Source organism: Girardinichthys multiradiatus, chromosome 17 (assembly GCF_021462225.1).
Source record: "Girardinichthys multiradiatus isolate DD_20200921_A chromosome 17, DD_fGirMul_XY1, whole genome shotgun sequence".
Lineage (NCBI taxonomy): Eukaryota > Metazoa > Chordata > Actinopteri > Cyprinodontiformes > Goodeidae > Girardinichthys > Girardinichthys multiradiatus.
This window is the reverse complement of record NC_061809.1, coordinates 26511513-26537753: the sequence shown is the minus strand read 5'-3', so window position 1 is coordinate 26537753 and position 26241 is coordinate 26511513. Positions and strand designations below refer to the sequence as shown.

At 40.1% G+C, this 26241-nt stretch overlaps 1 protein-coding gene across 6 annotated transcripts in view; it reads right to left on the bottom strand.

Annotated features, from left to right (window-relative positions):
* The window catches only part of shank3b (SH3 and multiple ankyrin repeat domains 3b), a 75012-nt gene extending 49115 nt beyond the window's left edge, over positions 1-25897 (bottom strand). For 3 of the 6 annotated variants that reach the window (XM_047390375.1, XM_047390378.1, XM_047390379.1), the window contains exons 1-2: positions 25751-25897; positions 1377-1770 (exon numbers count right to left, since the gene is read on the bottom strand). The gene's annotated coding sequence lies outside the window, so the exon portion shown is untranslated. The remainder of the gene's footprint in view (positions 1-1376; positions 1771-25750) is intronic. The other 3 variants (XM_047390377.1, XM_047390380.1, XM_047390376.1) reach the window with 2 other exon arrangements.
* Between the last annotated feature and the right edge of the window lie 344 nt (positions 25898-26241).

Sequence of the window (26241 nt, the reverse complement as noted above, 5' to 3'; positions counted from 1 at the left end):
AAATGTAGGGTTAGAATTTTTATTTTCAATGTGAGGTTATGCTTCAGCATATAATAAGAGGATATTCACTCATCTTTACCAGGGGTAATTGTAGTTGTGGAAGGTGCTGTAACATTTAATACCCCATAAACCAAGTATTTATCCTAGTGAAGTTGAAAGTTTAGTTTGAGTGTGTATGGAAGACCATTGTATCTGTGTGTGTGGGTGGTTGGGGGTGGATTTCTGTAGGTAAACTGAATGTTTTACTTTAATAGGTACACTTCAGTGCTGTTTCTAACTTAGAAACAGCACTACAGCGTACAGCTATGCTGCTCCGGCCAAGTTCATACAATTGAAAATGTTTTTCCATTCAGATGTTTCAAGGTCTGTAATACGGTACGCCCGAACTACTATGAGATGACTAATGTTGTAATTTTATGGTTTTAATGACTGAAATGTTCGAGGGCTACCACCTTCATTTACAAGGACACAACTATAGACAAAAGACTCAATAGACTAAATTTGACAATAAAAAAGTATATAGAAAAAAAGAACTAAAATCAACCAAAATACAAACAAAACATAAACTCTGAGCCAAGGAAAACACTCTACAAACACAATGAATTACATATTTACCAGAAGGCCACATTTAACCTTAATTAAAAATCTAACAAGCACTCAGTAATTGGTGAGCATCCATTTTAGAGCATTCAGATACCATTAATTTGGTCAGGTGGAGGAAATTGTTGGTCCATATTCATACTGAATCAGGTTCTAAAGCTTCTTTGACACCAGTTTTTATGTTGCAGTGTTAGGCCTACACTGCATCAGATCATTTGGGTAAATATTGTAACGATGGAGACCAGCTGCAATAAATCAGTGTTTTCTTCACTCGTGTCTTTCAAAACTCTCTGACCTTTAGCATGTAGGGCACTGTGACCATGTGACAGTGCAGACAGAGTGTCTGCATAGTGTAGTATGAGATTAAGTAACCTTTTTATTGGGTCATTCCTGTGACCTTTGAGTAGCACCTGTGGTAATATTGCAGCAGTGACACAAACATACAGTGTATAATGGTGTCCCAGAACTATGACACTCATTCTGAGCAATGTTTTGAGATGTCCAAATAATCCCAAGCAGCACGACGAAGCTTCTTATCAAACTGTGCAGAACGTCTTGATACACCATTACAACAAGAGACAGATGCGGAACAGTGTGATTGGAATATGAAATTCAAGCCAGCGATTTAAAGTTCCTACTGTTAAAATACCAGATCTTCTGGACCTTATAGGACAAATAACACACAGAACCAGTTTGTCCCACAAAAACAGAACATGTGGATGACTTGTCAGCATCCAGAAATTATAACTTCAACACCTCTAGTAGGTTCCACTCACCTATTGTCAGCAGTCCCATCAAACTTTTCCACAGGCCTTTACCAATTTCCACTGATCTCTTCCGGCTTGTTGCGGATCTCAAAATCTGACAAGCGTCTAGGTTGGTTCTGGTCCACTCTGATGATCCAGTTTTCCAGGTTCTTTTGTTTCTGCTTTTTTTTTAAGTGTGGGCGTCTAAGAACTTTAGATGATGTAGTTAAAATTGTAAATTTCTGTTCCTTTTGTAGCAGCAGAGTGGGTATTTCTTCAATACTATATGGAGTTCCTGTGGATGTTGTAGTTCCTCTTGAAGAATGAGCCTTCAGTAATCTTCAAGTGTTTTTTTCTGTATAGTAGTAGAGAAGTAACAGGTCTCAGGGCTTCAGATCCATTTTAGAGAGCTGCTCTGCCCATCCTGCAGAAAAGGAGGAAAAGGGGGAGGAAGAGTGGGTGGATGTGGGTGGGAAGTAAAGGAGAGGAAAGCGAGGACATAGAGGAAGGGCGGAGAGGAAGAAGATTGAAAAAAAAAAACGTTAGAGTATGAAGGGTCAGTTTAAATATGAACTAAATCAGATGTTGTGCAGTCGGAGTCCATTTTCAGGTTCAGACACATAATGTGAAACTGTTCACATGGAAACAAGAAGGACCAACAAAAATAAGTGTGCCCCTTGTTTTTACATGCAAGTATAGCTGCTAGAAACTAACTTATGTCAAGTTTCCAAGCTAAGCAAAAGAACTTTACTGAAGTCTTCAGTGGTGCAGGTTTAGAAGCAGTTTTAATGAAATGGTAGAGAATAAAATATACAAATAACTTTAATTATTAAAGCTTATATTAAAGCTTTCAATCACTGCTCAATAAAGGACCAAAAGGAGGTTAAAAACTACCAAAAGGAGATAATATGACTATGCAGTGTCAGAAGGTGAACAGTAAGAGACAAAACAAAGAGGTAAAGAATGACAGACACAAAATAATAAAGAAAGATTAAAAGAAAGCAACAGTCAGGCTAGAAAGACCCAAAACTGACAAAAGCCAAAAAACCCATGAAAATACAGAACAAATAAAAATATTTTTTAACATTTAAAAAGAGACACGGTGACAATCAAGAGATTCATGCAAATGAACATAGATGAATTATTATTTTAGAGACAATTAAGCACAAAAGAACTCCAGAAAGAACACCAGTAAGAAATTATATGCTTCATTAAAGCTTCAAAGAAAGCTTCATACACAGGATAGGTTTGATTTGACATTTAAACCATATTGACACATACATCGACAGTTTAAAACACATGTTTTGTTACCTTTATCTGTATTTATGTAGTTATGAATCTATGTATGTATGAATATTTGTATGCAGGGATAGATAGATGAATGGAGGTTTGAAATGATTAATTGCTAGATGGGATGTTGGATAGATTGATTTTTGGGCGCATGCACGTTTGGATGCATAAAAAACTGCATGTGTGTTTGGGTCAATGCACAGTGATATTAAAAGGAAAGTACATCCTTACAGGGTTTTAATGTACCAGGACATAATAAAACCAAGTTTACAAATACATGCAAGAGATTCCACATTGGTCATTATTTATTAAAAGCTTGCGACAAATTGAAGCTAGGGCAGCACGATATTAGAAAATCTTGCGATGGCAATAATATTGGTAAATATCTGCCTTTTTTCTCATTTCCTCTCTTTCTCATCTGTGTTTTTATCACTCTGAGACCCTTAGCATTCTGGGTAATGTCATTAGTGTCCGGTGTGAGCATCTGCTGCCGTGAGACTCTGTCCAACTGGCTAAATATTACATTAGCATTAAAAATACAAGCTGATAACACTGGAAATATGTTATCCAACATTTACTGCACTCCAAACAGTCCTTTGGGATATCAACAAATTTGCAATATATTGTGAAGCCTTAACTGAAAGTCCCTAAATCCCCTAGGTATGTAGAAAATATGTAAAACCACAATAGTTTATTTTTACCATGAAGGTAAGTAAGGATGTTTGAATCTATTTTTAAATAATTTAAGGACAGTTAGATGCTATATTGTGCTTCTAATATCTAAGAAACTAAAATATGCTAAGAAATAAAATATGTGAATATTTTAGGGTATACTGAAAACCCAGAGGCTTTATGTCTGTTTGAAAACAAATCCCAAAGAAATAGAATAATCATCTAGAAAGTTAATATTTTCTGGTGTTAAAAGCTTCATGAGAAGTTTTCAGTTACAACAATAACTTTCACTAGTTGTGGCTTTCAATCTGTACTGTCAGGCTTGGTTTTTCGGTCAGTGAAAATGGAGAACTTGTTGCTTGGAATTTGATAATGAGTGACAAACTTGTGTATGGTGTTATTTTGGTGTAGCAACTAATCTTCACTCATGTTGCAGGTTAAATTATGTTAATCTTGTCTTTAGATTGGAAAAATTAGTAGAATGAACAAAGGCTATGAGAGCTTTGTGACGAACCTCTGCTAGCCTCTTAGCTTATGTTAGCATACTGGCAGACAGCTGGTTAGTTGCTAATTGCTAACAGCATGCTAACCAGTTGGTCTGTGCAAGTCTGGTTATGAAAGTAAAATGTTTCTACGGCAGCGTGGACAGCAGGAGGACATGCTGGAGACAAGAAAACAACTGAAGAAAAAAATACTTGACAATGATAAGAAGTAGATCCTGTGACTCACACTTCCTATTTCCTGTCTCTGTTGCTAAGGAAACGGATGTTTGGCAGGAAAATCTGAGAAGCTGGACAGCACTGATAACAGATACAAACTTTGTGAGGACCCTCTCTGTCTAAAACCAGAGTTTGAACCAATAAAAAGCCCGACACGAAATGAAGACACTGGGAATGAAAATTACAAGAGTCCCCCTAAACAGGGTTAAACAAACACACACATGGTGTTCATATGAATATGATTTTAAATATAACATCCATTAAAGTAACTATCTTTCAGTACCCTTTAGTCTTGATGCCATTAAGGCACATGCTGCATCAGTGCTTAATGCTTGGAGTAAAATCTGCCTTACAAATGAGCAACAAAGTCACAGAAGCGGTTCGTGTCATTAACCTTCAGAGTTTCTGTCAGATAATTTTAGGCAGCGCATTTTCTGTTTCCACTGAGCTTCCTTCCCTCTTTACTGTAACCCGCCCCCTCTAATCATTGCCAAGAAGCTGTTCTGTATGCTCACAAACATCAAGAATAAACTTCACTCAGAGATGTTGATACAATAATCACAGGAGTGATGTAAGCCAAGATGTCTGTGACAACTTGTTAAAGCCTCTCGTTTTGTTGTGATAAAGGCCACTGGCTGTTTCTGAGACGCTGTTAGGGCTAAATGGAAGAATAGACTGAAGCTTTGTGTTTGGCAAATCTCTGTGTGACAGTCTAATGACAACCTTTTTCTTCACACCCTCCTAAACGAGCAAGCAGAGTACCTCAGCTGGAAATGAAAATCCTAGTTGAGCTGCTCCACATCCTCCGTCATACGATTAAAAGTCCAAAACCAACCATTCATGTGGTAAATAGTGCTTCAATATAAGGGAATCAAGGTAAAACCTGGCTCCTCCTGTGTTATCAAATGAGTTAGTTGCACCGAACCATTTCAACTGGAAACTTTTGCATTTTTGTGTTTAAACAGTAAAAAATCAGATTTTAAAGCCATAAAAATAGCACCAGTAAGAAACATAAGCAAAAATCTGCATTGTGATTTATTTTCAGAGCAGATTTTTATAAAAGAACATTTTAACAATAAAAAACGTTTTTGTAGCGCCACCTGTCTTAACAACAGGGAGTGAGTACATACAGAGGTTGGACAATGAAAGTGAAACACCTGGTTTTAGACCACAATAATTTATTAGTATGGTGTAGGGCCTCCTTTTGCGGCCAATACAGCATCAATTCGTCTTGGGAATGACATATACAAGTCCTGCACAGTGGTCAGAGGGATTTTAAGCCATTCTTCTTGCAGGATAGTGGCCAGGTCACTACGTGATACTGGTGGAGGAAAACGTTTCCTGACTCGCTCCTCCAAAACACCCCAAAGTGGCACAATAATATTTAGATCTGGTGACTGTGCAGGCCATGGGAGATGTTCAACTTCACTTTCATGTTCATCAAACCAATCTTTCACCAGTCTTGCTGTGTGTATTGGTGTATTGTCATCCTGATACACGGCACCGCCTTCAGGATACAATGTTTAAACCATTGGATGCACATGGTCCTCAAGAATGGTTCGGTAGTCCTTGGCAGTGACGCGCCCATCTAGCACAAGTATTGGGCCAAGGGAATGCCATGATATGGCAGCCCAAACCATCACTGATCCACCCCCATGCTTCACTCTGGGCATGCAACAGTCTGGGTGGTACGCTTCTTTGGGGCTTCTCCACACCGTAACTCTCCTGGATGTGGGGAAAACAGTAAAGGTGGACTCATCAGAGAACAATACATGTTTCACATTGTCCACAGCCCAAGATTTGTGCTCCTTGCACCATTGAAACCAACGTTTGGCATTGGCATGAGTGACCAAAGGTTTGGCTATAGCAGCCCTGCCGTGTATATTGACCCTGTGGACCTCCAGATGGACAGTTCTGGTGGAAACAGGAGAGTTGAGGTGCACATTTAATTGTGCCGTGATTTGGGCAGCCGTGGTTTTATGTTTTTTGGATACAATCCGGGTTAGCACCCGAACATCCCTTTCAGACAGCTTCCTCTTGCGTCCACAGTTAATCCTGTTGGATGTGGTTCGTCCTTCTTGATGGTATGCTGACATTACCCTGGATACCGTGGCTCTTGATACATCACAAAGACTTGCTGTCTTGGTCACAGATGCGCCAGCAAGACGTGCACCAACAATTTGTCCTCTTTTGAACTCTGGTATGTCACCCATAATGTTGTGTGCATTTCAATATTTTGAGCAAAACTGTGCTCTTACCCTGCTAATTGAACCTTCACACTCTGCTCTTACTGGTGCAATGTGCAATCAATGAAGACTGGCTACCAGGCTGGTCCAATTTAGCCATGAAACCTCCCACACTAAAATGACAGGTGTTTCAGTTTCATTGTCCAACCCCTGTATATGAATGGTGGCTTGCATCTGCATCTTAAGCATCTGATAGAGCGTTGTTGAAGATAGACCATTTTCTCACAGAATTAAATCAAATGTACGTGTTGCTCATTACATATTTATTCTGTTTTTGCGGTTTTGTCAAACTGAAATGTTTCAGATCATTCAACAAATTTTAATACCAAAGTTAACTGAGATGATTGAAAACCAAGTTTCTAAACCACAGTTTTTATTTTATATATTAAGGTTAAAAAAGCCATCTATACCAATCTACACATATTAAGTAATTGTTTGTCCCTTTTGTAAATCATGAATTAACCAGATTTTTTGGTTGAATTTCACTAAGATGCAGTCAGGCCTGATTACTGTTGGAGCCATAAAATCAATAAAGAGTAGACTAAATGATTTTAAAAAATTGCCACATTATACACCCATCTAACGAAATTCAAGAAAAGATGAAGTCATTGACATCCATCAGTCTGGAACGGGTTATACAGCCATTTTTAAGACTTTGTGGGACTCCAGTGAATAACAGTGAATTATCGTCCACAAATGTTGAAAACCTTCCCAGGAGTGACAAGTCTTCCAAATTTACCCAAAGAGTGCATCAACAACACATCCAGGATGTCACAAAGGGACCAAGAGGCACATCTAAAGCTCTGCAGAACTCACCTGAATCAGTTCAGGTCAGAGTTCATGAATCAACAACAAGAAACAGACTAGGGATAAAATCGGCAGTTTTCCGTGATTGATGTCCTAAAACTCCCTATGGTTATTAACCTTTTTTAAATTAAATTACCTTTAAAAGCAGTTAGCTGGATCATGGAGTGTACACTCAGACCACAGAGGAAACCATGGTTGTTGTTTGTGAGCATAAAGTTAATCACACAAGAAAATGCTTTCATCTACAGTCTTTGAAGCACATTTTTCATTCCAAAAAACAAATTGTTGGAAACTAAATACAGATGGATTATAGATTTTGAGTGGTGTGACTGACGGTGTCCTGGAAATAACATTTTGACAGAGACATTACTGACTTTTTAACACCTTGGAACATGTGACCAAAACAACTTCTCAGCATCGTTAGGGACATGTTTGGGTTGTCCGGCAATCATTAGTGACCTAGTGACTAATAGGATTAATGGCCTTATTAGTGTGACTGCAATTTATCAGGCTGTTATTTCCAACCATGTTCAGAACTGAAGAAGTCTTTTGGACGACAGGGCAAATGTCTCGACTTAAGCTCTTAGGATTGTCACGTCCTGGATGACCGAGAATCTAGACCAGCACATATTACTGTAGTGCAGATAAATATGGACTGATTATGTGGGGGAAAATGAGGCTTACACAACCACTGCATGACTCCATAATATAAAGCCAGCAGGAAGGGGCTGAATTTCACAAGCAGACCTTCATTACTTTGATAAATAACAGACTAAATTTGCTAAAGAGTCCTTATAAACACCTCTATAGGGTACTGGTTTGCTGAGTCTCCAAGCTACTGCTCTCAGACAGCATTTTTCATGACTTCTTCTTCCTCACTTATATGAACTCCAATTCAAGCTGGAGACTTTGGTGTCACCACATGTCGAAGCCGAAGTTCAGAGTTACTGATGTAACGTCATCACTCTTGTGGACAGCATTCTCACCTGCATCCTACTTGCACTTTTTTCTCCAAGCTATGTTACTTGTTCATTTTGGTCATGAAAATTGATATACCTATGAGGCAGTTATTTCAAGTTATTACAATGTACTTTTCTGTTTTTTTTTTTTAAATCTGTCCTAAAGATTAAACCTGAAGAGAATCTTCAATCTAATGATGTTTGATTTAGGACCTTGTTTCTACTGTCGGTCTAATTTTAGACATGGAATGCATCTGTGGGATAAGCAATATTACTCAGAAACGCCTCCATCAGCAGTTTGTGGATCCTTTTAACAACCCAACAAAAATGAAATCACTTGTTGAAGAAATGTTTGGTGTAAAAGCTGTGCTTGAAGTAATTTATCCTTACAAAGACTTAAAATCAAGTCTTTGGAAAAATCTTTGTGAATGCTCAAAGTTTCTCTGTTTGTAGCACAAGGTCGGACTGAAAAAATGAGCAAGGTGAATTTCTATTCCCAGCTGCTAGAAGGAGTTTAAAACATAAAAACAAAGTGTCACAACCCAATTTATCCAAAAATGTTGAAGGTTCCTTTCCCTGCAAGCTACTCAGCTGGATTGTAAGTATAATATTTCTGTTCTGATAGCTCCAGTCTTTAAGGTTGGTATGAAGACAGGTTGGAAAATATAAAAAAACATTGAACAAGTAAAAAAAAGTTAAAAAAAAAAGAAACTTGGGTAAATCCAGAAGATAATTTACTGATAATTTACTTCTTACTGATAAAGCCTTAAATGACAAAACTCTCTGATCCTTACTGTAACCATCTACAAGCTACAGGCATCATTCTGTCTGGACATTTGACCGCTCTCCTGGCACTGGTACTGGTAGAGTTCACCCAAATTGATTGGGTTCCTGGTACAGAGCCCGGTTTTAATCATAGCCCAAACATCTAGATGTGTGTTTGGGATCAGTCCTCCTGAAAAACCCAATAATCACTAGGTTTCAACCATCTAGCTGTTGATCTAAGCTGTAGTTGAAGATTTGAATGGAGTCCTTCTTAATAATAATGTATTGAACTAGCAAACAACTACTCAGAATAATGCTGCCATCACCATGCTTGACAGTTGGTACAGTGTTGTTAGGTTTGAAAGCCTTAACGTGACTTCTTCAAACACACACTAGTGTTCCAGTAGCTCCAGTTCATGGCAGGCTTGAGGCTTGTTGGTAAAATTTTTCTTCTTAGGTCTTCACCAAGTTTTTTGAACCTTCCTGATGTTCTGAGTATTGATCAGACTAATGAGTGCTGTCAGATTAATCCTGCAAAGACAAAACCAGCAGCTACAATAAACCATGACTCCTAACCATAAGTCAATACGCTTTGGCCATGATTAGGTAAAAGCAACTGAGGATCCACTAATTAGAGGATTTATATGAATGCATATATATAACTACATAACTCTTTGTTGCTTTGCTTCTTTAAAGTCTAAAAATACACAATCTATACTACTAAAACAACCTACATAGGGAGTAAATGCTTCGTTACATTTCAATGATTTTCTACATGACTGTTGATTTAGACGCTCAAGTTTAGGTCCTGCCGAGAACTCTCCATAGTGCCTCAAATATCTGACTTCAGACATCAAAATGAACACATGGATTTGACCGGATTCCTGTGTTTGCGGCTCATTCACAGCTGAAACAAACCTGTGCAGCCGCAGTCAGAACACCAAACATGCATTTCATTGTTACGTGTGAACAGGATGTGTCTCTGTGCTGTCCTGGAAATGAAGCTGCCTTGTCCATTGCCATGGAAACCAATGGCAGGAGCTGCTAATATTCGCTGTACTCTCCCCCTGTGACATGCACTCTGTCTTGTCAAGTTTCTCACACACTGCTGAGAAATCTGTTTGGTTTCCTCCTTGGACAAGAACCAGATCAACAATCATGGTGAAGGCTGACCATCCAGGTCTCTGACAGTTTCAAAAGAAGCAGCACAAGCTGGCTGAAGCCCAGCTAAAGACCAAATCACACTACTTCACTAGAATCAGAAACGAACTGGCAGACCCAACTTTGTTCTGCATCAGCAAAATCATCCAATCATTAACCTGGGGATGAACAAGGGGTTCCTAAACAGACGGGCTGATTCTGACAGAATCCTGATCTCAACACCGTGGCGTCAATCCTGGATTAAACAATTCATTTAAAACCAGTTCATTACTATATGCAGATGCATTTAACGGCTCTCTGTAATGTTATGTTTTTGTCCAAGCTTCCCAGCTGAACAGAAAATATCTAAGTCTTCAATAGATCCGATACCACTACCTTGAATTATAAACAGATTACATAAAAGAGTCCCCTGATAGTTCACGCTCAAGGACCAGATTCTCTGTATGACTCAGAATTTAGCTAAATTATGTCAACACAGATTGAAATGCCTAAAACAAGGAACAGATTAACTGATCTAAATAAGAATAAAACAGACAGACATCCTACTGAGAAAAGTAACATATGAGTAAATTCTGACATGATTAAAGCTAAAGAGCATAAAACCACTGAGAAAGAGGACTTTTGTCATGCAATGTGTCTAAAAACATTGATTTTAGAAAATGTCTCATAACTGAATAATTGCTGCTGTTAGATCAGGTCAATATTTTCTTGACTGCAGCTTCAATCCCTTAAAACAACCAGTGTGCTGCACTTTGGTCCAGTTTCTGTTGAATAAATAATTACAAAGTGAATTATGTGATATTGTTTCATGCTCAGTTTTAACTATTGCAAACATACGACTATTTATTTTATTTATTCTTTGCACAAGCTGTAAGTTTCATGCTAAAAGAAAACATTTTAAAATGTTATTTTTGATTCAGTTTAGCTCTATATGAAGATTTCAGCACACTGTGTTAAACGTGTTTTCATCGGTTGTGAAACAGACTTCTCAAACACTATATATATTTTCATGCTTCTGCAGCTGCAGTGATTTGTCTATTTAATGTATCCTTTGCAGTTTATATCTGCAGTGAAGGACAATGCAGACAGTATGAACTAGTTTTAGAGCGGCCTTCAGAACTCCCACAGCTTATCGTCTTCCTACAGCCTCTAAATTTACATCCAAATAACGTTTCAAATGAACATGAGTCAAAACATTACTCATGGGTCGGAAATATCCTGAACAGAACTGCCACCAAGTCACCCTTGATCCGTAAAAGTGTGAATCTCTACGGGTTAAAAAAGGAGATATAGCTTCACTCTAACTTTCCAGACAGAATAAATTAAATGGTGTAAGTTATTTTGAGAAAAGTATTTCTAGATGGCAGCTAGGAGACTTTAACTAATGCCTGGGAGAGTTTTATGGGCAGTTTAAACAACAGCACTCTGGTACTGATGAGCAGCAGGACAGTACAGCTGAATTATGAATTATTTATACTTTATTCCACACTTTGTCTGGTTACAACCATATTTTAGTGGGATTTTAAGTGATACACCAACACAAAATGATGTACAACAGAAGCAGGAGTATTTACAAATAATCTGACAACTGTAACAGCCGTTTGTATTCAGCCCCCCTTGAGTCAATTCTTTGTAAAATCACCTCAAGCTGCAGGTATTCGACGTCTCCTCTAGCTTTGAATATCTGAATATTTTTTTCTAATTTTTCTTTGCAAAGCAGCTTAAGCTCAGTCACTGCAGAAAATCACAGTGCAAAGAGAGTTTATCTACACAGATCACTGGAATTGTCCCATTACGCAGACAAGAAGATGTCTTAAAACACAGGATGGACTTTTAAACTGTTTAAAATAGCGGAAAGTTTGGGAAAATGGTCTTAATAACACAGTGCAAACTGGAACTACACAAACGGTTTCAAGCAGGATTTATAAACACCAGCTGGTGACGTTAAAATCCCCAAGTGTTTAGAAATACAGCTGAAAGCAATGACTGGTAACGCAGCTCTGTTTGGTGCATTTACTGACGAGAATTACATGATGAGGAATATTAAAACAAACATCCAGAGCTAATTAACTTTTTACTCATGGTAAAGCTCAGTATTATGATTTGTTTTATTTTAAGGCAATAACAAAGGGAACTAATTTGGTTCTTTTCTCCGATACAGCTAAGATTTGGTGCTTAAATCAAACCACTTAAATGAAAATCGGCTGAACTAATCAAGCATAAAGTCCTGCAGGATTAACAGTTAAAGAAATATTTTATCCACCTAAGCTGTTAAAATGTCAAATCAAGAAATGCAGATCAGAGAACAGAAGGTCAAGACTGCAGGAGTGTTCACAAACGCTGACGTAGTTTAAAACAAGGTTCATAAATTAGATTAATGACATTAGAGAATCTGTTTGAGGTAATATGATTCGTGTGGTTATTACTGACATAATAGAGCAATAAACCAGGAAATCACTTCATTATCATCCCAGGATAAGCAGTTTCAATAAGGGTGAAAATATCTGAGTTTTAAAACCGCAGAAAAAAAATTATATTTCTAATAAACTGCAATCAGACAATCACTCTGCAGAGAATGGATAAACAAGTCCCAAACATTGCAATCAATACAGGTTAATGCAAAAACTGATTTTAAGTTCTTCTTTTGACGTTTTCTTCTACTTTAGCTCTGATACTGGGAAACTGATCCCAGACCAGTAAAACTTCAGACCCTGTTCACACCTGGCACTAACACACACATTATGAGTGACCCACTTTCAGCAGCAGCCTGGGAAACTTAGTTTAGTTTTAACTAAGCATTAGTTTTGAGGTCTGAACACAATCCATCCAGAGATAAACTGAAAGACCAACAAACCGACCTATCGTGCCTTCCCTCATGTAGCACCATTATTACCTGGATGTCTCCCGGTGGAAAAAACAAGAAACCGCAGGAACGTTTTATCGGTGAAAATCTTAAGTGAGCTGAGCTTTCTAAAGTTATTTAGTCTCCATCTCATCTCTCATTGCGCCTGTTAAACTACATAATTAAGCTCATCAAAAGCTTGTAGCCGAAATAACTTAACAAAAATGCAACTCGTAAACTACAGCCGTGATGATGTGCGAATAATAACGCAGTTTAGGAGATGGAATTCATCTTTGATCATCATCTATAATGAATGGATGTTGTCTACTTTCATCTGGATCAGCTACCATGTTAACATCAGTTCTGGACAGCGCTTATGTCATCTGGTGGATTAATTGGCTAAGAGAGAAACTGATCTTGAATCTGTGCCAAAAACCCAAATTACCTGTCCAATGTGCATGGCCCAGCTGGACATCAGCTTATCAGGACAGGTTTTTATTTATCATTTTAGTTATTCTACACATAAGGTTGTGGCAGAAACAACATATGTTATCATGTTGTGTGGTTTTGGAGCCGGAACAGAGCACAGACAGGAATGTGGTACCAGCATGATGGGGTAAATGGATTTAATTATAATAACAACAAAAACTTACAACAGAGCACAAGGAGAACACGACATGGAAACTGATTATAACAGGAGGATCCAGCAGAGAACAATGGCAACTGGAAAGCTTAAATACTGAGGGATGAGGGGAGAATGACACTGAATGCAGGTGAGGTAATCAGGGAATAATGGAGAACCGCTGGGTTAGAAAGAAGCAGGGAGAGACTAACTAATGCGAGTAGAGCTGAAATAAGATACAGAGAAACCCAGGAAAGAAAATCTAACAGGAATAAATCTAGTTGTACAAAGATCACTGGAATAAACTAATAACTAAATACAAAGGAAAGAACTAATAAGCAACACCTCCTCTTACAATAATGAACACTGAATATCGCAAGAACTGAAAAACATATAAATGACAAGAAAATGGTGAGAACACAAATGAAACCCAAAACCTAACACCTGCGGATCATTACATATATAGGTTTTCCACTGATTAAATGTTCAGACCAATTTTTATTCACCACAAAATTCCCCTGGGCACCATGGTCCACATTGCCTTTAGATCCAGGCTAAAACACTACGTTAGACGTTCCAGTTCAATAAAAAACTGACAGAACCACTCAGGTGCCACATCATTAAATCATTGAAATGTCTCTTCCAGTAAATGTCCCCACTGCTGCATGGAGACTGTATAACTACAGAAACCACATTATATCATTATCTATGCATGCAGATGTGCTGATATCACCAGCTGAATTTATTTACACAGGGTGATCTCTGATTGGTACCAGCAATACAAATATAGAGCAAATATATTAACATTATCTAATGATATTAAAAGACCAGACAGTTTTTAAGAAATGACTTTTTGGATTCAGCGGACAACATTATGTGTCTAGCTCTATGTGGCACTGCCCAAACTATGCGAGGGTTAATATTAAAATCAACTGTGGGAAGATTAAGAAATTAAAGCTGTTAGCTCTGTAAAATCAACCTAACTTTTGATACACTGTCTCCTATACAACACGGCATGGGCAGTATTTTTTTTAATTTGTTTTGCTACTTTGCTGCAAATCTTTATTTAATGGAGATAAGGTCTACCCTCCCAACCTTCGTGCACAAATGCCTCTGGTGACATCACATAAGGTGTAAGAGTTTTCCTGCTTATTTGCATATTTGTAATTCAATTCCTCTTTAAATCCTGTTAGCTTAAAGTGACGCATCACCCGCTACTTCCATCACTACTTCAGAATCGACGTAGAAATCTGACTAAAGTGGCTTGTTCTCCTTAGTGTTTACCAATAACAGCCATAAGCTCCATTCTTTGTGCCAGTTGTGATGTCAATGACGCACAAAATTAGTAGGTTATTATACTTTCAGTGAACAAAACTACATTTAGAGAAATCCTGCAGTGGAAATCCACACTTTAATCATTCAGCTGTGTTTTTATCAACAGTGTTTATCTCTTAATGTATATTGCCCCTTCTCCTCTGAACTCTGACGAGACATTTTCAACAACACATCTGATTCGCAATGGATATTTCTCTCTTTTACACCATTCTCTGTAAAACGGGAAGATGGTTGTGTGTGAAAATCCCAGTAACAGCAGGTTCTGATGATCTCAGGCCAGAACATCTGGCACCAACATCTGGGTCACATAGAAGGTCCAGTAGATCCTTTCTCATTTCCATTCTGATGCTCAGTTTGAACTTCACCAGTGACCTGAATGCATTGAATTTTTGCAAGGTGATTGGCTATTTGGGTTAAAAAGCAAATGAACAGATGTAACCGATGAAGTTGCAGGTGAGTTTACACCACTGTACTGTATATTTAAGCAGATGAAGAATAAGGTGTGAAGATGATGATCTCAGCATTTTGATTGGCTGTTGCACTCTACGAGCCCTCCTCCAGCTCCTGACTAAGGCGGCTCTCAAACAGACTCAATTGTTAAAATTAGTATTTATGACATTATGGACAAGGGTTAGGTTACCTGTTTTGAGTGCTGAAGGGCAATTCACCATTTTATTGACTTCTAGACTATCATAGATCAGTAAAATCTATAATTGGGATTGGTTTGCCTAGATTTAATACAGATAGCTTTAAATCATAGTTTTTATGGGTGATACTTTAATTTCACAAGCAGAAATTTTAATGCTTTGTTTGGCATCTAAACAGAACCCAGTTCAAATACCTTGTTTCCTGGGTCTAGAAGCCAGAAACAGAGATACAACAGTCAGGTTTGTTCTGGCCAGTACCGCTATTCAGTTTTCTTTGAGGTCTGACCTGTTGTTGGGGTCATCCATTTTCATCGTACATTTTGACATGCGCAGCTCAACAGACGTCGCAGCTCTGACGTCACTGGGAGCATAAACTGGCTGAGATGGAGAGTTTCGTGGCCATTTCCCGCGTGTCTAACAGGACAGCGCAATGGAGGCGCATATCTGGAGAGACAAAAGCTCGCAGGCGAACTTTTGCTCCACAAGGCCATTCCCGGAGGAGCTTGAAAGCTGGAAATCTGTCTGATACAAGAAGGTCAGCAGGTTTATTCATGCCGATCAAAGACCACGCCACACACGGCGCAGGTGAAACCCACATAGGGTTTAATTCCAAGGAAATGAGTTTCCCTCCTTGTGATTCAGTCGACTAACGGTTTTAATTTTCCCTTCCTGGACGGATGAGAAGTTACCGTTTCTTTTTCTTGATTTGATCACGGACACGTGATCCCCCCTCCCCTCATTTTTTGTCAGACCTGATCCATCCTCAACTGGTGGAGAAAAGAAATCAACGTCAAAGTAATTTTGTTCCTTTCATATTAAACCGGATAGGTGCATTTAGAGGTCTGGGCAGGATGAGGCATAGTGAAGGTGATTTAGAATCACCAGTAGTTAGTCTCAGGTATTAACTTGTTGCAATACTGATTGAAGTGTTTTATGCTGAGCTGTGTTTTGATTTGCTGCTGAATCGTGCGTGGTTAATGTTTGTCCAGCTGATCCCAAATCAGCCAGGAGATAGAAGTTGGATTTTTAAATGTTTTCCATTCAAAGCTACTGCAGTCTGTACCTTGTGGTCTGACCACTCTTTGTCCCAGTTTTATTGCTGGAGATTTTCCACTGAGTTAGAGTTTTATGACCCTTTGTCAAGATTTAGGGCGATCAGCTGGTTGTGGCTAAAGTGGCGTCGCTGCAATCGAGACATCAGCACAACAGGAGGATTTCTCTTTCCATTTAACCCAATTTAAACATTTTCTCCATAAAACTACTGGTTTGATCTTCATAGACATTAAATGCGCATATATTTTTCTTTTATTATTATTGTTATGTAGTCATTTTTATTCCCTTTGTGTAGAATGGTGCTTGTTAGTTAGGTGAAGGTTTTGGACCAGAATAATAGTATATCAGAATTATTTGGCTTTAATAAAACTTCATATATATAATTAAGAGAAGCGTTTATGTTCATTTCATGCAAGAGTGATTTATCTGTCAAAACAAGGTCGAAGCTCCCCCACCTTTGGTGAAGCGGTTGAATAAACAGTGACAGTTGGTGGTTTTGGTTAATAATTTGTAATTGTTAAAGAGCTTTGAGGCCATAATCACAACACCAGAGGACATCTCTGATTTCTATTCATAAGTGATGATTTTTGGTTAAGAAATTAGTTTTTTTTCAAATTATGATTTTAAATTATAATTCTTGATGAATATTAATTAATCAATAATCATAATTCTTACATTATTGGCGTTCCCTAAGACGGGCCTTGAAATGTGATATCCTGGAAGCTCGGTTGTGAGATTTGGTGAAATTTTGCAGTTGTAAGCTGGAGGATGTATCTTGACTAATATTGGCTCAATTCTACTGCAGAGAAGTAATAATATACTCCTAATAGTAATAATAATCTTTCTAAGGTGCTTTTGTGGACGCAAGGTGGACGTTTTGTGTAGTTTATGGTGAAATTCAATGTAAATTGACAGCTAGTCAAAGCAACCCCTGCTGGTTTAGAGCTGTAGCGCAGTCAGCTTGTTACCAGAGCAACTACAAATTAATGGCACAGTAGGAGCCATCCTCTCCCAGTCAGGGAGGATGCAACACCACCGCCTGGTGGCCATTGAGTGAATTGCAGTTGCACCAGGATTTTCTCCGCTGCAGACAGGCGTTTAGTGTCATTTTGTGGTCACTAGTGAGAATTACAGCTGCTGCCACAGAATTGAACTAACAGGCAGATGATCCCATCACTGATGATCAAAGGACATAGCTTGAGCTAAAATCAAGTTGTTGATCATTCATGCCACTTCCGCTCTGAATTTTACGCAATTTTGCTGGGTTTTTCTTGTGTGTGAGGCATGTTTTAACCAGACTTGTATAACTAACTTTAATTGTCTAACTTGGTAGGCCCTGCAAGAAAGTGAATAACCCATAGTATGTATCAATAACATTTATTTGAAGCTAAGAATAGCGTTGGAATGTTTTAAGTTTGTTTATCCCACTTTTAAAATGTTACTTTAAATTTGGTTTTGTTTATTTCAATGTTTTTTTTGTGTGTGTGTGTTTGCTTGATTATTTCCATTAAAACATAGACTTGGGTAAGCCACAGTTTGAACGGTCAAACCTGTGTGCCCATTTTAAGCAAACCCATACATCTGCAAGATATATATATATGAATCAAACAGCTAGCTGAGCGCTTAGTCTGTTTGTGTTACTGCTAATTGTTACTACTGGTAATTTTAGTGGTCGTTCATAGCTAAACAGCTTTGCTTGTTTTGTGTTGCCATTGTTTGTCCTTGTGCATTTTGGCTGATATGGATAAAACCTCCCAGGCTGCTGTTGGAGTTATGAGTCAGGAGGACTCTACAGGAATGGAGGCACAGGAAGCAATTGGAGCTTTAATTTTATTGTCATCAGAGGAGCGTAAAGGTCTTAATGATTATACCATTGAGGAATGTGAAGCAAGGATTCAGGAATTGCTCCAGGTCATTAAGAACCCACTAAAAGACACACAGGTGGCTGATGTGTTAGGACAGCTCACTCTCTTATATCAACGAAGGGTCAGAATGGAAGTTGACCAGTGTGTTAATCTGCAGTCTATGCTGAATAATACTTTGCAGACAGCAGAGGCAACTAGGTGCGAACTGTTAGAAGTGGAAGATAAATTGGAAGCAGTTGAGTTGAGAGCCAGAAGGTTGGAGGTAGCTGAGCGTAGCCAGGACACATCCCCATCCCCAGAGGACTGGGGGGTGGAGATAAATCCTGTCTCACAGGTTGAAACCTCTGAAGGTGAGACACATGTGCAACACCCTGAGAACCTTCCACTCAGAACTGGAAAACGTAGAAGCTGCTCTCCAGAGATTTCCTTCCCAAGCTTGTGGTTTTGCCCACACATCCACAGAGTCCAGATCAGGTATGAGTAGGCAGATTACATTCAGTGGTGCGGTGTCCCACCCCACTGTAGTAGACAGCCATGAACAATACCTGGCGGTGGACTCAATAGAAGTAAATGGTTCAAGTTTTAGGGGTGAGCAGCTTTCACACTTGACTCACAGTTCCCTCCTCTACAATCCCTCACCTCCGCCAAGGCAACAGGAGAGCCGTCTCGGGGACTCAGGTGGTTCATACCGCCCTCAACCGCTGCCCAGGACCCGATTCCATGGAGCACAGGGCCCACCATTGTACCATGAGCAGCCTCCCCCAAGGGTGAAGCGTGATACCCTGACACACGAGGGATGCAGCAGGAGTGAACCTTCAGATGATGACTCAGATGGGCCAGCACCAATCCCTGAGAGTGGATCGTGCACACGCCAACTTGAGTCTCTTGCCCAAGGCATAGAGCGTTTTGACCCTAATAATGAGAAATCAAACATTGATGATTATCTTAGGGAAGTCGAACGCTGCCTTTTAGACTTGTGCTGCCCACCAGCACAGGAAAAGCTGAAGCTCATCTGGAAGACAACATCCAGGAGTGTCCATGTTTTCATGGAGAGCCTGCCCTCTAGAGTCCGAGACCATTATTCAACCCTGTGTGAAGCTTTAAGGGAAGAATATTCTGTGTACCCGGACCAGGCCTCCACAACACTTGGTGCTTTTGTTATCCAGCAAAATAAAAGCGAAGCACCCAGAGAGCATTACCAGGGCCTGGGAGCCGCTTACTCCCAAGGTGGTAATGCTCCCAGCATAGAGGAGGAACATGCTTTTAAATCATTATTCCTCCACAACCTTCATGAAACCGTACGTTACGATGTTACTATGTACTGTAAAACAAAACCCTCACCATGCAAGAGATCCGTAAATACGCTCAGATGGCGTGGGAAACAAGTGCAAGCCCTTCTAATGGATCAGAAGGTGAGGTTAGAGTTTTACAGGTGCACACAGAAGAAGACAGTGGTGCGTTAGAAGGCCAAGAAATGCCTTCAAACAGAACCCATGTTAAGAACAGGTTAAAGGGACAACTTATGTTTGGTCAGCTGGACCGGGGGGGGGGGTGGTACTGAGTACCAACCACAGTCAAAGTTGCCGGACCACTTCCGGTCGAACAGACGACCTGACCATCACGTGAGACCTAAAGGTAAACCTGATGGTAAAGGTTGGAGTCAACATGCAGGATGGAACCTGAGGAGAGAGATGGAGGATGCCTTCCGCAAGATTCTGACAGAAGCAGTGCGCCAGGCATGTGTCCAACCTCCACCATCATTAGAGGCAGCTGACCATCCGGTGAAACTGGATCCAAAACCCCAGCCAGCACAACTAGGCGTGGACCCAGTCTCCACAGCCATCAGTCTACCTGCACGGATGAGGAGACAATCCTGGGAAACTCCAAGAACCCCTTGGGACCTCTCCAGGAGAAACACAACAAACCACTTTTCCACGGTTCTTAAGTAAACTGAACCAAAATGAACATACAGGTTACCTATACTGTCTCACCAGTGTAGGAGGACGTGTCAAACTGAGGTTCCAGAGATCAGCCTGATGTGCTCCATCTTGTTTGACGAGGTGAGTAGAGCCATGCTCTCCCTCAGTAAACCATTTCAGGCCGAAGCTTGTGAAATAAGCATCACCAGCCGCACCCAAGACCGATCGTGCATCACTGGTTGGGTGGAGCTGGACATCACACTCAAAGACATGACTCTGGTGCACCCCATCTATATGTGCACATTGAACACAGAGCTTTTTCTTGGTTAACAGGACCTGCTGGACAGGCTGGCCCCACTCATTGACTGGCACCAGGACCAACTCTGGGCCCACGCAGAGGTGCAAAAACCACTGGGTGCAAGCAGCAAACCATCCTTTGTGACCAACCAGGTTGCCAGTTTAGAGGAGCCCAAAGAACCCCTCAGGCCCTCGTCAGAGCCGGTCATGGGCACCTCTGGGACACAGCTGCACCCAGCCACTCAGAAAACTCCTCCCAGATGTAGTTATGCATAATTTCTTTGCTCTTTAAAGAACCCAGGTGTGAAAACTTACAACCCCAAAGTGGTGGAAGATGTACCCCTGGAAACCATGTTCATACCAGAAGTGCTTCTAGCTTTCTGGCTAGGGCAGTTATCAACTGGTAGAGAGCTTTATGACCGTGTGCCAAGAACATCCCCTTTTAACTGAGGCACAACACAGCCACACACTCCTCTTAGCAGACAGGCTCCACCCTCTCCTTAAGACAGCCAGAGTGTGCACCTCCAGTGTGCAGATTGGCATAAAACAGCTCTCCAATGCTTTCAGTATTGTTCCAACCGACCAAAGGGGGGTCACATTAGCCTACGCCCATTACTCTCCTGTAGGGGGCCATAGGAGCTACAAAGCCACACTCCACACCCTCCAACAGATGGCGTACTGGCCTCAAACGTCTCACGACATTCAGGTCTACAACCAAGGATGCTTAACCTGCTGCCAGTTTCAACCATCCCAGCCAATCAGTCAACTTCCGCTTCAGTGAAGGGGGGTCACATTACTTTGGTTCCACCTTCAGACCAACTGGGTCGAACCAGCTCCAAAATTAGCAGGAGGTAAAATAATTCCTCCTAACTGTGACATGTAGCTTCATTAAGTCAGCACCAAATGACACCGTCATCACAGCTGCTGCTCTTTTGCTGAACCAGATGAAGTTCTACATCGAACTCTCCTCCCCAAGAACAAAGCTCGTGTCCATGTCCGGGAAAGGAGAGACCAGTCCGTAGGACCAGTTAAATAGGTGCATGTTTCACAACTCACACTAACATGCACTAACCACTAACAACTTTCTCCAACAGGAACTGTTAAAAATATAACTACTGTCTAGGACACAGTGTTAAACTGCAAGTGGCACACTATTTTTCCATTAACCGTCTGCATGCACTGCAGACCCTCACAGAAGTGATTAAGAATGATTTAATGGACACACATGCTGCCAGAGATTTTATGCAAAGTCTTATTAAGAGAGGTTGATTCATCAGTAGACAGTCCCACCGAGGCACAGATACCTACTTGCCGAATTCTGCTGGATTTAGTAGAGAAAATCCTAAAGTCCACCACAGCAGACACCTTGCAACCTCCACAAACACACTTAGCTTATAGCCTAAGTGGTGCAGTTCCATCATTATTATTATTATGATTGTTTTTTTTTTCCTCTCTCTTTTTCAATCTAAAACGTTTAGAGACAGGAGTTATGTTAAATCCCATCATCATTTGAAAGAACTAATGTGTTTAAACCTAAACTCATGTTAAACGGTTTTTGTTAAGATAACACACTGCATAATTGGTTACAAACCAGGATTGACTGCCTCACATTTATTTTCCCTTGGTTCATAGCGCTACCTTTGCCAATGCCACATGCTGATTCCCGTGCCTGACTGGAATTGGACGACTAAGGTATGACCCCATTATTTGGTTATCTGGTTTTTTCCTTCTTTCTTTTTATGGTTGTTTCACCTTGTCTCGGGGTTACCAGAGCTGATGACCAAATGTGATGATGTGAATGTATTGTTTTGCATTTTTCTCATTGAATGACATAGACAGGTATGAGTTAGTCAGAGTTTAGTCCTGCCCAGGCTAACATTATCCTGCCCAGTCATAGACCTTTGAGAAACAAACTGAACTGTGAACTCTCGTTCCTGCCAAGAGGAACACAGGGACAGTATTTTTGTTTTTTCTTTATTTCTTTTGCTTCTTCATGGATCATTGAGTCTCAGCTCCTATGATGGACGGACCCGGTAGCTTCAAAGACTGCGAATAATCACACCCTTCGAACCTAGGGGGGATGTTGGGGTCATCCATTTTGGTCGTACATTTTGACATGTGCAGCTCAACAGACGTCGCAGCTCTGACGTCACTGGGAGCATAAACTGGCTGAGATGGAGAGTTTCGTGGCCATTTCCCGCGTGTCTAACAGGACAGCGCAACGGAGGCGCATATCTGGAGAGACAAAAGCTCGCAGGCGAACGTTTGCTCCACAAGGCCATTCCCGGAGGAGCTTGAAAGCTGGAAATCTGTCTGATACAAGAAGGTCAGCAGGTTTATTCATGCCGATCAAAGACCACGCCACACACGGCGCAGGTGAAACCCACATAGGGTTTAATTCCAAGGAAATGAGTTTCCCTCCTTGTGATTCAGTCGACTAACGGTTTTAATTTTCCCTTCCTGGACGGATGAGAAGTTACCGTTTCTTTTTCTTGATTTGATCACGGACACGTGATCCCCCCTCCCCTCATTTTTTGTCAGACCTGATCCATCCTCAACTGGTGGAGAAAAGAAATCAACGTCAAAGTAATTTTGTTCCTTTCATATTAAACCAGATAGGTGCATTTAGAGGTCTGGGCAGGATGAGGCATAGTGAAGGTGATTTAGAATCACCAGTAGTTAGTCTCAGGTATTAACTTGTTGCAATACTGATTGAAGTGTTTTATGCTGAGCTGTGTTTTGATTTGCTGCTGAATCGTGCGTGGTTAATGTTTGTCCAGCTGATCCCAAATCAGCCAGGAGATAGAAGTTGGATTTTTAAAAGTTTTCCATTCAAAGCTACTGCAGTCTGTACCTTGTGGTCTGACCACTCTTTGTCCCAGTTTTATTGCTGGAGATTTTCCACTGAGTTAGAGTTTTATGACCCTTTGTCAAGATTTGGGGCGATCAGCTGGTTGTGGCTAAAGTGGCGTCGCTGCAATCGAGACATCAGCACAACAGGAGGATTTATCTTTCCATTTAACCCAATTTAAAAATTTTCTCCATAAAACTACTGGTTTGATCTTCATAGACATTAAATGCGCATATATTTTTATTTTATTATTATTGTTAGGTAGTCATTTTTATTCCCTTTGTGTAGAATAGTGCTTGTTAGTTAGGTGAAGGTTTTGGACCAGAATAATAGTATATCAGAATTATTTGGCTTCAATAAAACTTCATATATATAATTAAGAGAAGCGTTTATGTTCATTTCATGCAAGAGTGATTTATCTGTCAAAACAAGGTCGAAGCTCCTCCACCTTTGGTGAAGCGGTTGAATAAACAGTGACAGTTGGTGGTTTTGGTTAATAATTTGTAATTGTTAAAGAGCTTTGAGGCCATAATCACAACACCAGAGGACATCTCTGATTTCTATTCATAAGTGATGATTTTTGGTTAAGAAATTAGTTTTTTTTTCAAATTATGATTTTAAATTATAATTCTTGATAAATATTAATTAATCAATAATCATAATCCTTACACTGCTGATATTGATGTTGACCGAGTACGATTTTAGTATTCTAGGGATTATAACACAGCGAGTTCTTTGATAGGAAAGTGGTTTTAAACTCAGCAGAATGAAGGAATTACAAGAACTTTCACATTTATACACCATGCATAAAACCCTCATTTTATCTGAGCATTGGTTGACTCAGAAGTGCATCAAACACTGCTGGTTGACTTGTTTGTACGTTGAGAATATTGATAATTGTCAATTTTGAGGCTTTTAATGAATTGTAAACATTTTTGATTGATTTGTTTTTTTTTTAGTAACTGACCCACTTAGAGCTGATTAAGGGAAAAAATGCAAATTCCAATCTTCGGACAACCAATTGGTGCATCTCTAGCCACAAATATCCAAACAGAACGCCATTTTTTTTTTCAATGTTAATACATTTTTTAAATTTCAAATTAACTCATACTTATCCAAACTCATATTTGCAGATGTTGCCGTCAGCTTTATGTCTGGATGTCTGGATGGATGGAAGGAAGGAAGGAAAGAACTGGTTCTAAGCAAGCACTTGCACTAGTTTAGTACACTTGAACAGAACCAGCATCAGGCCTGGTTCTGAGGTTAAAAATAAAACTCATCTGACTGACAGAAAGACTACATTTCAGCTATTCAACTATTTTGTGCATTTTTTATTTACAGATGTATGGATGAAGCATAACATCTTCACACCGCAATCTTTTGCACCAGTTTATGACCCGAATACACTCGGTTTCATGCAAAGTGAAGTTAAACATGAGCAGTTTGACCTCAACACCAACAATGTGATGCTTAGAAAGATGCATCTGCAGAAGAAGAAGAGCAACTTCCTGTTTCTGGTTGATTTTTTAAATAAAGGGGGGCAGATTGCTCCTTTAGATAGTCAGTCTGAGATTACAGCCTACACATTCACTGCTGAGGTTATGTAACAAACACACACACACACACACACACACACACACACACACACACACTCATGCTCGGGACAGTGAAGTGATGCTGGAGGAAACAGGAAGAGGAAATAAAAGCCTGGGAGGAAAAATCAAAGAAATGAAACTAAGAAAAGAAAGCGGGTTGTGTTTCTGCATAGAAATAATGACATGTTTAATTCAGAGTGAGCAGGAAAGGAATGGAGCTTCAAAAAAAGGAGAAGGCAACAGGAACCAAAGAGATAAAACTGAACAAATAGTGATAAAGGTTTGAAGAAATAGATGGAAAAAAGAATTTTGAGTGAAAGAAAGTATAATGAGAATACAAATATTTAAAAAATAAGAAATATGCGGGATGAAGAGGAAGACAAGGAAGGGAACAGGGAATGATAGGAAATGAGTTAGGAAACGAGGATGGAGAGAAAAGAAAGATGAAATACAAAGAGTTTGGACTTGAAACGACAGAAGAGAAAGGGGGTGAAAAGAAATAAAAACAGGGATAAACAAGACAAATGGGACAAAAATGAAGAGATGAAGAAAACGAAGAGAACAGAGAAGGGTAACAGAAGATAAAAAAGCAAAAACATTAAGAAAAGATAGTTTTAAAGTTAGAGAGCAACAGCAGGTGAGTGGCACACACACATCCTCCCACACCAACACACCCACACGGATACACACCCCTGTGGGAAAAACACGGCCAACATGCAGCCGTGAAACGCAGAAGCACAGAAACCTGCAGAGACTCACCCAGAAGATCAGCAAACAGCTCTCCATGATGATAAACTGAAGAAAAACGAAAAATGGACAGAAGAACCGAGAGGAGGAGAGGAAGAGGTGATGGAGGACGGAGAAAAGAAGAGGAAGAGGAGGAGGAGGAGTATCTGGAGACGTAGAGGGAGAGAGGAGAAAAAGAAGAGGGAGAGGCAGGACGAGTGGAGGGCTGCTAGGTTCAGCCCACACATTGCCAGCATGACACACACTCTGTATGGCTCTATGAGTGTGTGTGAGAGCGTGTGTGTGTGCCTGTGCACGTTGTCTCCCACTCCAATGCGTGGGTTAGAAAACACACCTCTCTGTTTCTCTCCCTCTTTTCCTGCCTCGCTCGTTTCGCTGTGAGCTGAGGGGTAAGCGGCGTGGGAGTGGAGGAGCGGCCCCATCACCATGGCAACGGTGCGACCGGGATTCAGCTTTCAGCCAGCATCAGCACCACCGGCACCATCCGGTGAGCCGATTCAAAG